General features: G+C 40.7%; 2 long non-coding RNA genes across 2 annotated transcripts; one reads left to right on the top strand and one right to left on the bottom strand.

Moving 5' to 3' along the window:
* Positions 1-4,314: 4,314 nt before the first annotated feature.
* On the bottom strand, positions 4,315-12,472 carry LOC147875017 (uncharacterized). Its single transcript, XR_015538053.1, has 2 exons — positions 11,499-12,472; positions 4,315-11,280 (listed from the first exon to the last, which is right to left on the bottom strand). It is a non-coding gene; the product is annotated as an uncharacterized LOC147875017 (long non-coding RNA).
* On the top strand, positions 11,276-13,448 carry LOC147875016 (uncharacterized). Its single transcript, XR_015538046.1, has 4 exons — positions 11,276-11,533; positions 13,120-13,169; positions 13,254-13,308; positions 13,390-13,448. It is a non-coding gene; the product is annotated as an uncharacterized LOC147875016 (long non-coding RNA).
* Positions 13,449-13,784: the final 336 nt, after the last annotated feature.

Raw genomic sequence — 13,784 nt, 5'->3', positions numbered from 1 at the left:
GCAAATGTTTCACTGGGTTTTGACGTCGTGTTGACCTCGTCGACCACTAAGCACGGGATGAAAACAGATTTTCATAATTCTCTGAATTCTCATTTTCATTCTGCCAATTTTTGGCGATGTATATTTCCGATTCGTTTAATTAATTACGTGTGTTTTGTATCTCAGCCTTCAGGTGTGTTAAATTGGGCTTCTAATGGGGCGGCTTGAGGTTGCGTCTCAGATTGTGTTGTTGTGGTCGATGTTATTTTGAACTCGCGTAAAGCTTCAACCGTTTTGAATTTTCTGTTAAACTCCGTAGTTTTGTTAGATGTTAGGTTTTTTTTTACTGCGGTGACGATAAGGCAAATGTTTCACTGGGTTTTGACGTCGTGTTGACCTCGTCGACCACTAAGCACGGGATGAAAACAGATTTTCATAATTCTCTGAATTCTCTTTTTCATTCTGCCAGTTTTTGGCGATGTATATATTATTGTATCCCGGGGATTGGCCAGTCCCGTAGGAGTGCAATATTCCCGAGCGGCTAGGAACGTTGGTCGGCGATGATAGGTTTGAATACACAGCTTAAGGTTAATGCCTAGTCTGACGAGAAGACGTTCGAAAGTTGATTATTTATTTTGATAATTGAGATGAGTACAGTTCGTATGAAACACGTATATAGGTAGAAATAATTGAGTAGACCAGCAGAGTTTCCCGCTGACGAGTAACGTGAAATGTCCAATGTGTCTTCGAAATTCACTGGTTATAAGCAAATCTCGATATCACCTTTGTGGAAGCTGTAACGTGTCGTCCCAAGGCGTGGTTCTGGATCCAATTAGAGGACACGATAAACCCCTAGGACCGCGACCCCTTGCCCCGTCAAAGATCGGGCGTCCTGACCTCGGCAGGCCATCTCTGTCTGTGAATATAATTGGAACCCTTTTCAATAAACTTATCTGGAGCAGATCCTGTCGCCCCTTTCTACAACAGCTGGAAATGGAAAGTCTTGCTTTCTGTACAAGGTGACAATATGACTACTACACTTCATTTAGTAACTTAATGATTCTACCTTATAATTAGTTATATATGTGGTTATTAAGATTCCCGTAATTAGATTATTCTACATAGGTATACACACCCCCTTTTCTAATAAAAAAATAAATTAAGGACAGTCCATCTATGATCATTAATTTTTTTTGTTTTCTAACGTTTATCAGTCGCCATAACTTTGCGGGCTACCCTCCTAGCTTGAGGTGTAGGGTTGGATAAAATGGTTATTAACTCCGTTTCTTCTATGGCGTCCTGACTTCTAGTCACGGTCAACCGACCTGGGGGTGTGAATTTTCGTAACTATCTTGGGTTTAAACAATATAGTGTGGCAATGCCCCTCTCCATCAAACCACTTCTTAATCTTTGGCCATCCGCACTTACATCAAAATACATACAATTAATCCAACTACACGCATTCCCACGTAGGTGAAAAATGATAAAGATCTGGTTTTCTCTGAATGTTCCAACTTCCATTGCTTCTACTTCTGATATTTTGTAGCTTGACAGTTTTAGCTCATCTGTATGGGTTATAATAGTTTTGGTTGGTGTATCCAAATTAATGTTATCTAATTTCAGTTTCTTTCCTGTCTTCTCACAACAGTCATATTCCAAAGTTATGGGTGGGATTCACTTCTCGGCTAGCATGTGCTTGACTTAAAACTTGAGATCCATAACCTGAACACGGTTTCAAGAATGTAAATTTGCCTAACCCGTTAATGGTTACATCCACTGGATCGTGGTCTGGACAAATAATTGTCATGTGTTCGGCATTTGGCGCTACACACGACCAAACGTTATCTCCGAATTGTGTCCACAATGTTTCCTTCAATTCAACTATTCTTTGAGAACAAGATTCTGGAATACCAGAACTGTATTGCAAAAGTCTTACTTCACAGTCTGCAACCGAATGTACTATTTGTACTGGGAAATTTTGCTTACACACACGCAGTTCTGAGGTCGCTAGGCTGCACTGACCTATTTCAGTTTGGCTTAAACGAGTGTAATATTGTCTCGTTTTGTCTATCAATACAAACTCCTTATCCTACATCATAGTTTAAATGAGAACATAAAGGCAACTTAATAACACACACAAAATAAGTATCTTGGATAAACCCATCAAAATCGATTACGTTAAGAAGTTGAAAAGAATACTCCGAGCTCAGTGATAAGGGCAAAGACTGGTCTCTTGGAAAATCATTCTGACATCCTTTCGTGATCTGTTGAAATTAATTGAGGCCGTAATATTTCTCTGTGCGCGTGCAATACGGAGTATTGGTCTTCAAAGGCTCTGTCTAACTGTAATGCATGTTCCCGTAACGTAATTAACATTGAAGTATATCCTAGAACTGCATTTAATTGTCCGTCTTCCTCGATATCTCTGACAGTCCCCTTGCCAGAATCTGTTCGTTGTGAGATACATCGCCCAAGGTTCTGTTTACTGTCTTTAGTGTATTTTTAACGACTATCTGCTCCTTTGAAAGCTTTAAAAAATTAACTTGTTCCTGTTCTAACTGAGTAATCTCATCTGAATAGTATTTTCCATCCTGTTCGTCCAACGTTCCGAATAGTGTATGTGATATTGTTCCTATGAATCCAAATAAACTCCTTTTAAGACGGTCTGAAATCGAAAACTCGTTGGGTCACTTCTGTTAACGTAATTTTCATAGACTCAATCCTACGTAGTTTTCTGTGTACATGCTTAATCGAAGACCTGCATTCTGTTAAATTTACCCAGTCTGAACGTTCACGCGTTTGACAAAACTCTACAGTGAACTTGGGCATGTTTTCTGACGGTCTCGAAATTTTCATCAACACGAGCTAAATCGACGTAGCTTAGAATTTTCCAAACGTTACTAGACAGTGTGGCTTCTCCAAGATGTTCGTAGTAAAGTCCTGGCGATTCGGGAATCTGTTGGAGTCTGAAATCCAGCGTCTCTGCTCCTATGATGATCGTACACGCTATCCATGTCATTAACCCCATCTGTAAATCACACGAAGAATGGCTTGATTCTATTTGCATGCGCTGTAGTTTGTTTGGGTCTCCGAAGTTGTAAGGTAACATTTACTCCTTGTATCTTGTTTATTGCATATGGGCCAAATTTCGTAGAGCGATTTTTCCGCGGACTCGCATACTGTAATAAAACAAGATCTCCAACTTTGAACTTGGGTACGTCGTAATAATCCTTACTCCTCGCTTTGGCGACTTCTAACCTTTCCTTGGCTACCGTGTAACTGTTTTGCAATCTTTGTTTCAACTCCTGAGGCGTAGTTAACACCTTCCGGCGGCTTCTGTAAATAACCCGGTAAATTTGCAACTCGCCCGAACATCAATTCGAACGGCGTGTAGTTTGTTGCGCCATGTGGCGTGGTGTTGTATGCGAATACAGCATGTTTAATCCAATCGCCCCAGTTGGATTGATCCTTATCTACAAAACGCCTGATAAATTCAATTAAAACGCGGTGGGCGCGTTCCAAAGACCCATTCGTCATTGGATGCACTGCAGTGGTGTTAATTTTCTTCGCGTGCAGTAACTTGCAAACATTCTTAAACATATCACTCAAGAAATTGGCTCCGCGATCTGATAGTAGGACCTGAGGGCATCCGTACATCAAAACTACATTTTCAATTTTTGATTTCTCAAAGGTACGGCGATCAAATACTTGGTTAGTTCATCCTGCATGGTTAAAATGTACCTGTTCTGTGAGGAACTAACATTAATCGGTCCAACTACATCTATGTTTATCTTCTGCAATATCGAATTGAGTGTAGTGGTTAACTGTAAAGGCAATTTGGTATTTAGTTGAGTAATCTTATTCTTTTGACAGGATTCACACTTCTGAATATATTCCTCTACATCTTTCTTCATGCCTGGCCAATCAATTTCTTATAGGTCCTGTTCATTCCCATGGGCGCTCCTAGTGGCGTCGAGTGAGCTCCGCGTAATATTTCTGCTTTTTGCTCCTGAGTGAGTTCCTTGCTTGGTTCCTCGCCTTCTCCTGGCTGTTGCATAACTTGGATTCTACTGAGAGCGTCGGGCCCTCCATTCAAACTTCCCTTTCGGTACATTATCTGATGATCGAACTCTTTATCTCCTGGAATTTGGATTCTTTACACTTGATATCCACGAAAGTGGCTGATGGTCACTAATAATGAAAAATTTTCTGCCACACAGGTACGGTCGAAAATGGGTGCAAGCCCATACTACTGCGTAAAATTCCTTCTCTATCACCCTGTATGCTAATTCGGCTTTTGTTAATGCTTTACTTGCATAAGCTGTTGGTTTCTCATCCCCAATAGACCCTTGGCTAAGAATGGCACCTAATGCCTTGCTAGTTGCGTCTGTACATAGTATAAATGACTTTGTAAAATCAGGATATTGCAGAAATTGTTCACTCGTTAGAATTTGCTTCAATTTGCTAAATGCATCCTGTTGTGGCTCCTTTGTCAGATAAAATAGCGGCTTTGCTTTCTGGCTGTACTGTGGAATAAAATGCCTATAGTATCCGGTCAATCCGAGAAAACTCATCGCGTGTTTGTGGAAAGGGAAAGTTCTTTACGGCGGACACCTTGGCTTCGTCCGGCCTTACCCCATCACATGACCTAGGTAGACTACCTGTTCCCTAAAAAATTCGCACTTGTCCAAACGCAATTTTAAATTATGCTCCCTCAATTTGTCAAACACCCCTGAAAATCTCTACCATATAAAATTGTGTCATCTAGGTAAATCAGTGCCCGTACACCCTGTATACCACTCATTATATGATTCATCAACCTCTGAAACGTCGAAGGCGATCCCTTGAGCTCCATCGGCATTCTTTTATACTCAAAATGCCCCTTTTGTGTGGAAAATGCCGTTTTAGGCTGGTCGTCTGGATTAAGGGGAATTTGACAATACCCCATCGCGCAGTCCAGCGTCGAGAAGAATTTGGCCTGTCCTAAAGAATCTAGCAAATCAGTTATCAACGGCAGTGGAAAACTATCCCCTATTGTGACCTCATGCAGATTTCGATAGTCCACGACCATCCGCCATTTTTGTTTTCCTGAAACATCTGTCTTTTTGGGTACCATAATTATAGGTGAATTCCACGGTGCCTTGCTGTGAGTGATAATCCCTTCGGACAGCATCTCGTCGGTCTGTCTGTCTACCTCATCTTTCAAAACTTGAGGTGTCCTGTACCGTCTGACATTTATTCCCCTGGTCTTATCAATCGTGGGTGTCGGGATCGAATGCTGAATGGTCTGAGTACAAGACAGCTTGTCTCCCGGCAGGTAGAAGATGTCATTGTACCTAATGCATAAATTTAGAATTTCCTTCCTTTCCTCCCCATTTAAATGATTCAATCGCAGATGTTGACCCAATAATTCTTACTGACAGTGTACATTATCCTCAGGTTATCCGAGTCGCATTCGTATGGTTCTAACTGTACCTCCGGTGCTTGCATGATGACTCGCTGTAACCGTCCCACTCCTGTTTGCTGTTGGAGTTGCCCGGCTCGGTTCCAGTCTTGTCGATCACAGACGTCTACGATGTAATTCGGGATTTCTGCTCATGTAGGCATGGAACTTTTCTCAGGGAATATTACATGGAGGGGTATAAGCTGAATGCCAGCGAGGAAGGTTTCGGTAATGGTCTTGAGATTAAAGTTCGTAGTTTTGCAAAGCACAATTTATTTCTTTTACGATTAACATTTACTGGCCGAATCGAGCTACAAAACAATTTAGGATGTTGCTTCCTCTGAATTCCAGAAAAGAGTGTCCTCCAAGAAAACTTTCCTGTCCTTTAGTTATAGGACTTCCCCCCTTAACTTTCACAAAAAAATGATGTATTTGGGCAGTAATGATGCCCTAGCTCACGTGGACCATTAAAAAACCCTTTAGCCGGCGGGTGCCCCCCTGAAAGTAGTTTGGGGGTCACACGGTGCCATAATTCTTTCCTTTACAGTCGTTGCTTGTGCAACTTTCTTTTCTTTTTTAAGTGTCAGTGAGCCTTCTGCACTGAATGCAGAGCACCTACCAATAAACTGACCCCTGGCCTGAAAAGGACGCACTTGCCTAACAAGCGAAACGCGTAAATCTTTATTACTTGTTTCCAATTTATTTTTATTTGCGCCTCACCGGGACTCGAACCCAGAACGCGCGGTCACACTTCCGTATCTAGTGTGTTGGCAATACAAATTACGCAACGACCGTTCACTGATTATTATTAATTAAATACGCGTGTTTTGGATCTCAGCCTTCAGGTGTGTTAAATTGGGCTTCTAGTGGGGCGGCTTGAGGTTGCGTCTCAGATTGTGTTGTTGTGGTCGATGTTATTTTGAACTCTCGTAAAGCTTCAACCGTTTTGAATTTTCTGTTAAACTCCGTAGTTTTGTTAGATGTTAGGTTTTTTTTACTGCGGTGACGATAAGGCAAATGTTTCACTGGGTTTTGACGTCGTGTTGACCTCGTCGACCACCAAACACAGGATTAAAAGCAGATTTTCATAATTCTCTGAATTCTCTTTTTCATTCTGCCAGTTTTTGGCGATATATATATTATTGTATCCCGAGGGATTGGCCAGTCCCGTAGGAGTGCAATATTCCCGAGCGGCTAGGAACGTTGGTCGGCGATGATAGGTTTGAATACACAGCTTAAGGTTAATGCCTAGTCTGACGAGAAGACGTTCGAAAGTTGATTATTTATTTTGATAATTGAGATGAGTACAGTTCGTATGAAACACATATATAGGTAGAAATAATTGAGTAGACCAGCAGAGTTTCCCCCTGACGAGCAACGTGAAATGTCCAATGCGTCTTCGAAATTCACTGGTTATAAGCAAATCTCGATATCACCTTTGTGGAAGCTGTAACGTGTCGTCCCAAGGCGTGGTTCTGGATCCAATTAGAGGACACGATAAACCCCCGGGTACCGCGACCCCTTGCCCCGTCAAAGTTCGGGCGTCCTGACCTCGGCAGGCCTTCTCTATCTGTGAATATAATTGGAACCCTTTTCAATAAACTTATCTGGAGCAGATCTTGTCGCCCCTTTCTACAACAGCTGGAAACGGAAAGTCTTGCTGTCTACACAAGGTCTACAATATAACTATTACACTTTATCTAGTAACCTACTGATTCTACCTTATAATTAATCATATATGTGGTGTAGCTGTTGGAGTGGATAGACGTGTTTTGCGTGTATTGTGAGTGTCGGCGAATTTTTGTGTGCGTTTGCTGGTTTCGGTGTGCTGCCAGCCGGTAGAATGGCTGCCAGCAAGGATTACTGTCCGCAATGTAAAAAAACAAAAGTTTATCGGGTGTTGTGGGCCCTGTGGCTCTAGGTATCATCTTTGTTGTTTGCAAATCTCGGAAACTGAATGTTCCTTTTACATGAGTAGTGGCGTATCCTCTTGTCGTATCGGGTCTCGTGCGTCCAGGGACGATAACACTCCTGTTCGTGCAACCAGATGGCCTCCACATCGGATCTTCCCGACAGGGAGCTTATTTTGCCAGCATTTAAGGACCCTGAATCGCTCAGTGTACAACTGGAGACGGTTCGGCTGAATGGTGTCGGCGCCCATAACTTAGTCGAAAATCTGGTTCAGATGGCCCTAAAGCTTTCTGAAGATGTTTAGCAACTTCGGAAGGACAATGACCATCATCTTAACAAAATTACGTGTGGGGGAACAACCACCTTAGTTCATAATGTTCCCGCAAACAAAGCCACGTTCTGCCTCTACTGTCGCCGACGTGGGATCCGAATCCTACAAGGATGTGCTGTCTGCTGGGTTAAAACCTAAAGTCTCGAGTGTGGACACCGAAGGTTTTACAACAGCAAATCATAAAAAGAAGCCATCTTCTGGGACAACCTCGGCCAACACAGTTAGACAACGCAGACAGCCGTTGTTAGGGGTGAGAGAGGGGAAGGTCTGAGGCCCTGAGGTCACGGCTGCTGACGTAGATAAGTCTTTAAAGGTTAGTTTGCACTAGGCTTAAAACTAAATTCAATTCCTATGCATCTTTTCACATTACGGTCAACGAAGAGGATTTTCCCCGTATAAATAACACCGGTGTATGGCCAAATGGGTGCCTGATTGCTCCCTTTCATGGGAAACTGACCCCTGACAGGCGCACCTCTTATTTCTGTACCAACAACGGCTGACTCTGACTCGCGGGCCAGTATTTGTGAGGAGCTTGGGGGAAGCATCAGTACCTCTTAATTAAGTCAGGATCGTCTCACCGCGTCTGGTTCTAAGTGTTTGGATTCTATTGATATCTTTTATCAAAATGTTAAGAGGTTTGCGTACTGAATGTACCAACTTTTATGATAATGTCCGTATTAATGATTTCAAAATTATATGCATTACCGAGACGTGGCTTAATGATTCGTTTTGTAATCGCAATCTGTTTCATGATGACTCTCGTTTTCCGCGCTGACAGAGGTTAAACCGATCTCAACTTAACTAGAGGTGGAGGTTGTAAACGCAGGTACGATCTTGAATTTATCAGCGAATGTGTTTGGGTTGAAGTTCGTCTTCCTGATGGTTTGAACTTACTCGTTGGAAACCACTATTTCTCGCCTAACACCGATGTTAAAGTTATTGAAAATTATTTTAATTCTCTGGAAAAGAATTGAAACCCTTCTCTTGGGTGATTTTAATATACCTGGTTTTGATTGGGTCCAAGGCTTCCCTCAAGCTAACTCACATCACTATATTAAAATTAGAGGGGATGTCGTTCATGTTTCCTCGGACTTTCTCAGCACAACCTCGCCATTAAACAAAACAAGAATCTGCTTGATCTTGTCTTTGCTAATTTTTCCTCTGTCAACGTCACGATTTGGTTAAACCTGATTATTTTTCATCCTTCCCTGGTTATTGATATTAGTAATATATCTCAGTCTACCAATTCACAGCCCTCTCGATGTTCCCGTAATTACGCGCGTGCTGACTATTTATTCTCTTTATGATTGGTCCTGCGTTTACAATTTGTCCTCTGTGGACTCCGTCGTAGATCAGCTCAAGTCGGTGGTTACTGATGCTTTAAATTTAGCTATTCCAAACAAGCATCCTAGTAAGTCTAAATTTCCTATCTGGTTTTCCGGTACCTTAAAACATTACATTAATAAAAAGAATCATTATCTACGTCGGTTCAAAAAGACCAAGGCACATGAACATTATACGTACCTACTTCGCGCACGTTCGCAAATTAGTTAAGGCTCCCATTAAGTCTGATTGAAGTCTGTTGATGACAGTCTTAAGACTCACCCTAAGCATTTTTGGAAATACGTTTCAGATTTCATAAAGAAATTTAATTCCTTTATTCGGCTAAAAATTGGTGATCGGTTTGTCACTGAGCCCAAACACACAGCTGATGAATTTGCTACGCATTTTGAATCAATTTTTAACACTTTTTTCCGGTCCGTTAGTCTTACGGATGCTTTTGCTTCAGATTTTTTGCCCGCCGCTGCTATCTCTCCAGCTGAAATTAGCGCCTCAGACCTTCAAAGTGCGTGGGGTTAGATGGAATTCCTTCGTTAGTAATTAAGGGTTGTTCTGGTATTTTTACTCCCTTATTAACCTATATTTTTAATTTAAGTATAAATAGTGCCACCTTTCCGTCCATGTGGAAACAAACAGCTGTTGTTCCCGTGTTTAAAAAAGGAAACAGTTCCACTGTAGTAATTATAGACCCATCTCTATTCTTAATAACTTTTCTGAAATATTTGAATTTATTGTTTATGCTCATTTGCAAAAAAATTTTAAGTACAGATTAAGTCCCATACAGCATGGTTTTCGTAAATTTAATTCCACAGCAACAAATTTGGTTACTTACCTTAATTCCGTTTTACCTTCAGTTAGTACTCAAGGACAAACAGATTCTGTTTACTTTGATCTTACTAAAGCTTTTGACTTAGTTCCTCGTAATATTCTTCTTGGGAAACTTAGAAACTTTGGACTATCACCCACTTAAGTTGATTGGTTCCATGGTTATCTTTTTGGAACTCTTTCGTATCCTTATCGTGTTAAGTGTGGAGTGCCTCAGGGTTCCACCCTAGGCCCCTTACTTTTTAATATATTTATTAATGACATCTGCGACTCCATACACAATTCACAGTGCCTTTTATTTTCTGATGACTTAAAGATACATCGGAGCATTAGCGATGTTGATGACTGCAAACTGTTGCAGGACGATATTCATTCAGTGCAAAATTGGTCTATCGGGAATGGAACGCAACTTAATTTGAGTAAAACGATTGTTATATCATTCACCCGAAAGACAAACAGTATTTACTTTAATTATAAATTGTGTAACAATTTGGTGGCACGCTCCCATTGTGTTAAAGATCTCGGTGTTCTATTGGACTGTAAGCTTTATTTTCATCAGCACATCAACTATATATTATCACAAAGCTTAAAAATGCTAGGTTTGATTCGGTACATTACGTCTTCCTTCTCCACTGTTGATAGAATTTTGGTTTTGTACAGAACTTTAGTCCGTTCTAAAATTGAGTATGCATCCGTTGTTTGGAACTCTGTTACTAATTCTGATTCCTTTAAATTGGAAAGGATTCAAAGGAAATTTGTAGCGCTATGTTACGCTAGATTCTTTAATGGCGTGTGTGCCTATAATTATGACGATATATTAGTTAGATTAAATTTCTTATCGTTACATTTAAGGAGGAGGCTTTTGGATGCGCTTTTCCTCGTTAATGTTTTTAAAGGCAAAATTATTTGCTCATCTTTTGTTGATACAGTTAGTCTCTGCGTACCCACTAGGTCTATCAGAGACTACTCTACCTTTATGTACAACGCAATTTCAAGGCCAGTCCCTCTGCCAGATGCAGTCTGTAGGAGCATCAACATCATTAACAAAGATCGTACTTTGCTTAGTGATGTCAGTCAGCTTTTTAAACAATATTCATTCATTTCCTGTGCTGGCTGTATTTTATTTTGTGGTATTAATTTTATATTTTTTTCTTTTATTTAGTATTATTAATTGAATTATATTACTTAGGTATATTTAGTTTATTTACTTATTAATTATTTTGTAATAAATTAACATTGTACAGGCTTCAGGTGTGTTAAATTGGGCTGCTAATGGGACGGTTTGAAATTGCGTCTCAGCTTGTGCTGTTCTGGTCAACGGTAATTTGAAAATTTGTAAATCTTCGGTTATTAGAGTCAATTGATCTTTTTACACGGTCCTTGTTATTGGCAGATTGTACATTAAATTCAGGTTTCTGACAACGGGACTCTACCACTAACACCGCCGTACCTAGGGGGACGGTGTCAGGTGGTCTCCTCGGTAAAGGTGAGTTTTCTTGAGTTTTGGGCATCTCTCGATTTCAGTTGATGCATACTTGCTGGTAGTAGGAGTTGTAGGTCTTTACTACTTGTCTGGATTGTACTTTAAATTATTATGAAACTACAATAATATTTTTTAAATTGGAACTCTATTTTTCAGGATTTTCGACAACCTGAATACCGCCATACCTAGGGGGCAGAGTTAATTGGTGTCATTTGAATTGGTGAGTTTTCTTGATTCCTGGTGTGCCAGTCCAGGTCCGTGGTTCAATTCCCGAACGGACTGAAACTTGAGATGAGGGGTAAACCAGGCTTTGGCATATTAATCTGGGTTATATGAACGAAGGAGGTGTGATTAGATGATACTTGGTACACCTCACTTCATGAAAATTTGAGTGATTTTATTAAGTTTTGGCTTTGTCCAATGTATCACGTTGGGAAAGAGAGTGGCGCCGTCCTGGCGTGTGAAAGTCTCTTCCCCCGACATTCGGTTTAGTGACCGTTGGTTTGGGGCGCCCTAGAAGGTGTGGAGTGACGATCGCCAGATGACCGCTGCTCCCCTACGACTCGGACCAATGGAATTCGAATGTGGCTGTTCGGAACGTTTCCGACGTCATAAGTGACTTTTTGGGGGGCGAATCTGATTGTCGTATTCAATTCAAAATTCAAGAACAGTTACGTTGCGGGATTGCGTTGGTGCTCGCTCTCTGAAAGTTCGGTTCTTCAAGGCAAACAGACAGTTTCTGCTCGATTCTTACAATTATAAATACCACAGTCGAATCATCGCGCTGCCCTACAATCAGAATAACTTATTGTACAAAAGTGTCTCCAAAGGAAATAAAAGGTGAAACGTCTCCAAGGTGACTTCGGTGTGGTCTGCAGTTGATCATCCGCACAGATTTCACGTCCTTGGCGCACGGCCGCTCCAACTATCACAGTCCCCGTATAATCCCTAAGAGGGAATTTAAGAAATATATTTTACACGCTTACAATCGGCAGTTCGTTGGTCCGCGATTGACTGCGGGTCTTTAATGCAATTGATGTGTACAGTCATCTCTGCTGTTATGCGATAGTTGCATTCATTTGAGAAGCCGGCCAGTTGAAAATCGCGTGGTAAAAATAACCTCGGTTCCTCCGCAGAGATTAAATTAGTCCTTTGATAGTTTAAAGGGCCTGGAATGAAATTGCATATGAGCAAACTCGCATATGCAAAAGTTTCCATTTCACGAATGTTTTTTCCGATTCATCGATGTCATTGGAGCAAATTCGCGTTAACGAGACATACGTAATTGTAGAGAGGACTGTATTTATAATTTTCATTCGAAATGAGCGATGTAAGAATTACGATTTAGTATAAGAATCGGTACGAGAAACATTGTAAAATGTTGTGAATAATAGTAAAATATATTTTTTTCACTTTTTGACTTTTTGGTTTCAAAATTGGCGTTGTTCTGAATCCGCGCAAATCGAGGTCCACCTGTGTGTTAACAGTAACTTGCGTCTTAGTTTTTCAGGACTTGGATAAACCTGACCAGCACTTTTCTTGAGTTTTGGGCATCTCTCGATTTCAGTTGACGCATACTTGCTGGTAGTAGGAAAACTTTGTATCTTGTTGTAGGTCTTTACTACTGGTATGAATTGTCTACTTTTGCTTGTCGAACGACAAGGCCCTGTTGTGTAGGTGGTAGCAGTACTTAACTCTATACCTTTGCTTTAGTCTTTCCTTATTTGGCAGATTGTGCTTGAAATTATTATTAAAGCTACAATGATGTTGGCTGGAGCACATTAATATTTTGTTTTTGTTTTTCAGGATTTCCAACAGCGCCGAAACGCTGGGTCGCAGATACATCATCTTAATAGGTGAGCTTTTACTTCAAATTATTATTATGAAAACTGCAATTATGTTGTTGTTGTTGTTAATTCGACCTCGTTTATTTTTTTCAGGATTTCCAACAGAGCCAAAACGCGGGGTCGCAGATACATCATCTTATCTTAATAGGTGAGATCTCACTTCAATTTATTATTATGAATACTGCAATTATGTTGTTGTTGTTAAGTGGATCTCATTTATCTTTTTCAGGGATTTTCAAGAACCTGAATATGACCATTGCCACAGCCGTACCTAGGGGGCAGAGTTAATTGGTGTCATTTGAATTGGTGAGTTTTCTTGATTCCTTGTCATCTTTTCTATTTTCGTGCGTCTAAGCCCTTTGATGCATATGTGCTAACGGCACGTAGGTTTATAGCTTCCTTCAGTTTTTTCACATTTGTCAGTTAGTACATTAAATTTTTATGAAGATTAGAATGCTATTGCGTGTAGGCCTCGATTTTCGCCTTGATGCGTTGCTTTACGGAATGTCGTAATCAGAGTCGGAGTAAATTGAAACTCTTTTATTATGTAAATGAATGGGAAGTCAATGACGTGGGTTCCCAGCACGGAAACGTTGATGAGTAATACAATGGCATTGCGGTAAC

This window comes from Zootermopsis nevadensis, unplaced genomic scaffold, assembly GCF_977971745.1.
Source record: "Zootermopsis nevadensis isolate Lab colony 2312 unplaced genomic scaffold, Znev_1.0 Znev_ptg000003l, whole genome shotgun sequence".
Taxonomy (NCBI): Eukaryota; Metazoa; Arthropoda; class Insecta; order Blattodea; family Termopsidae; genus Zootermopsis; species Zootermopsis nevadensis.
Note: the sequence above shows the minus strand (reverse complement) of the source record. Positions and strands in the feature narration are given on the sequence as shown.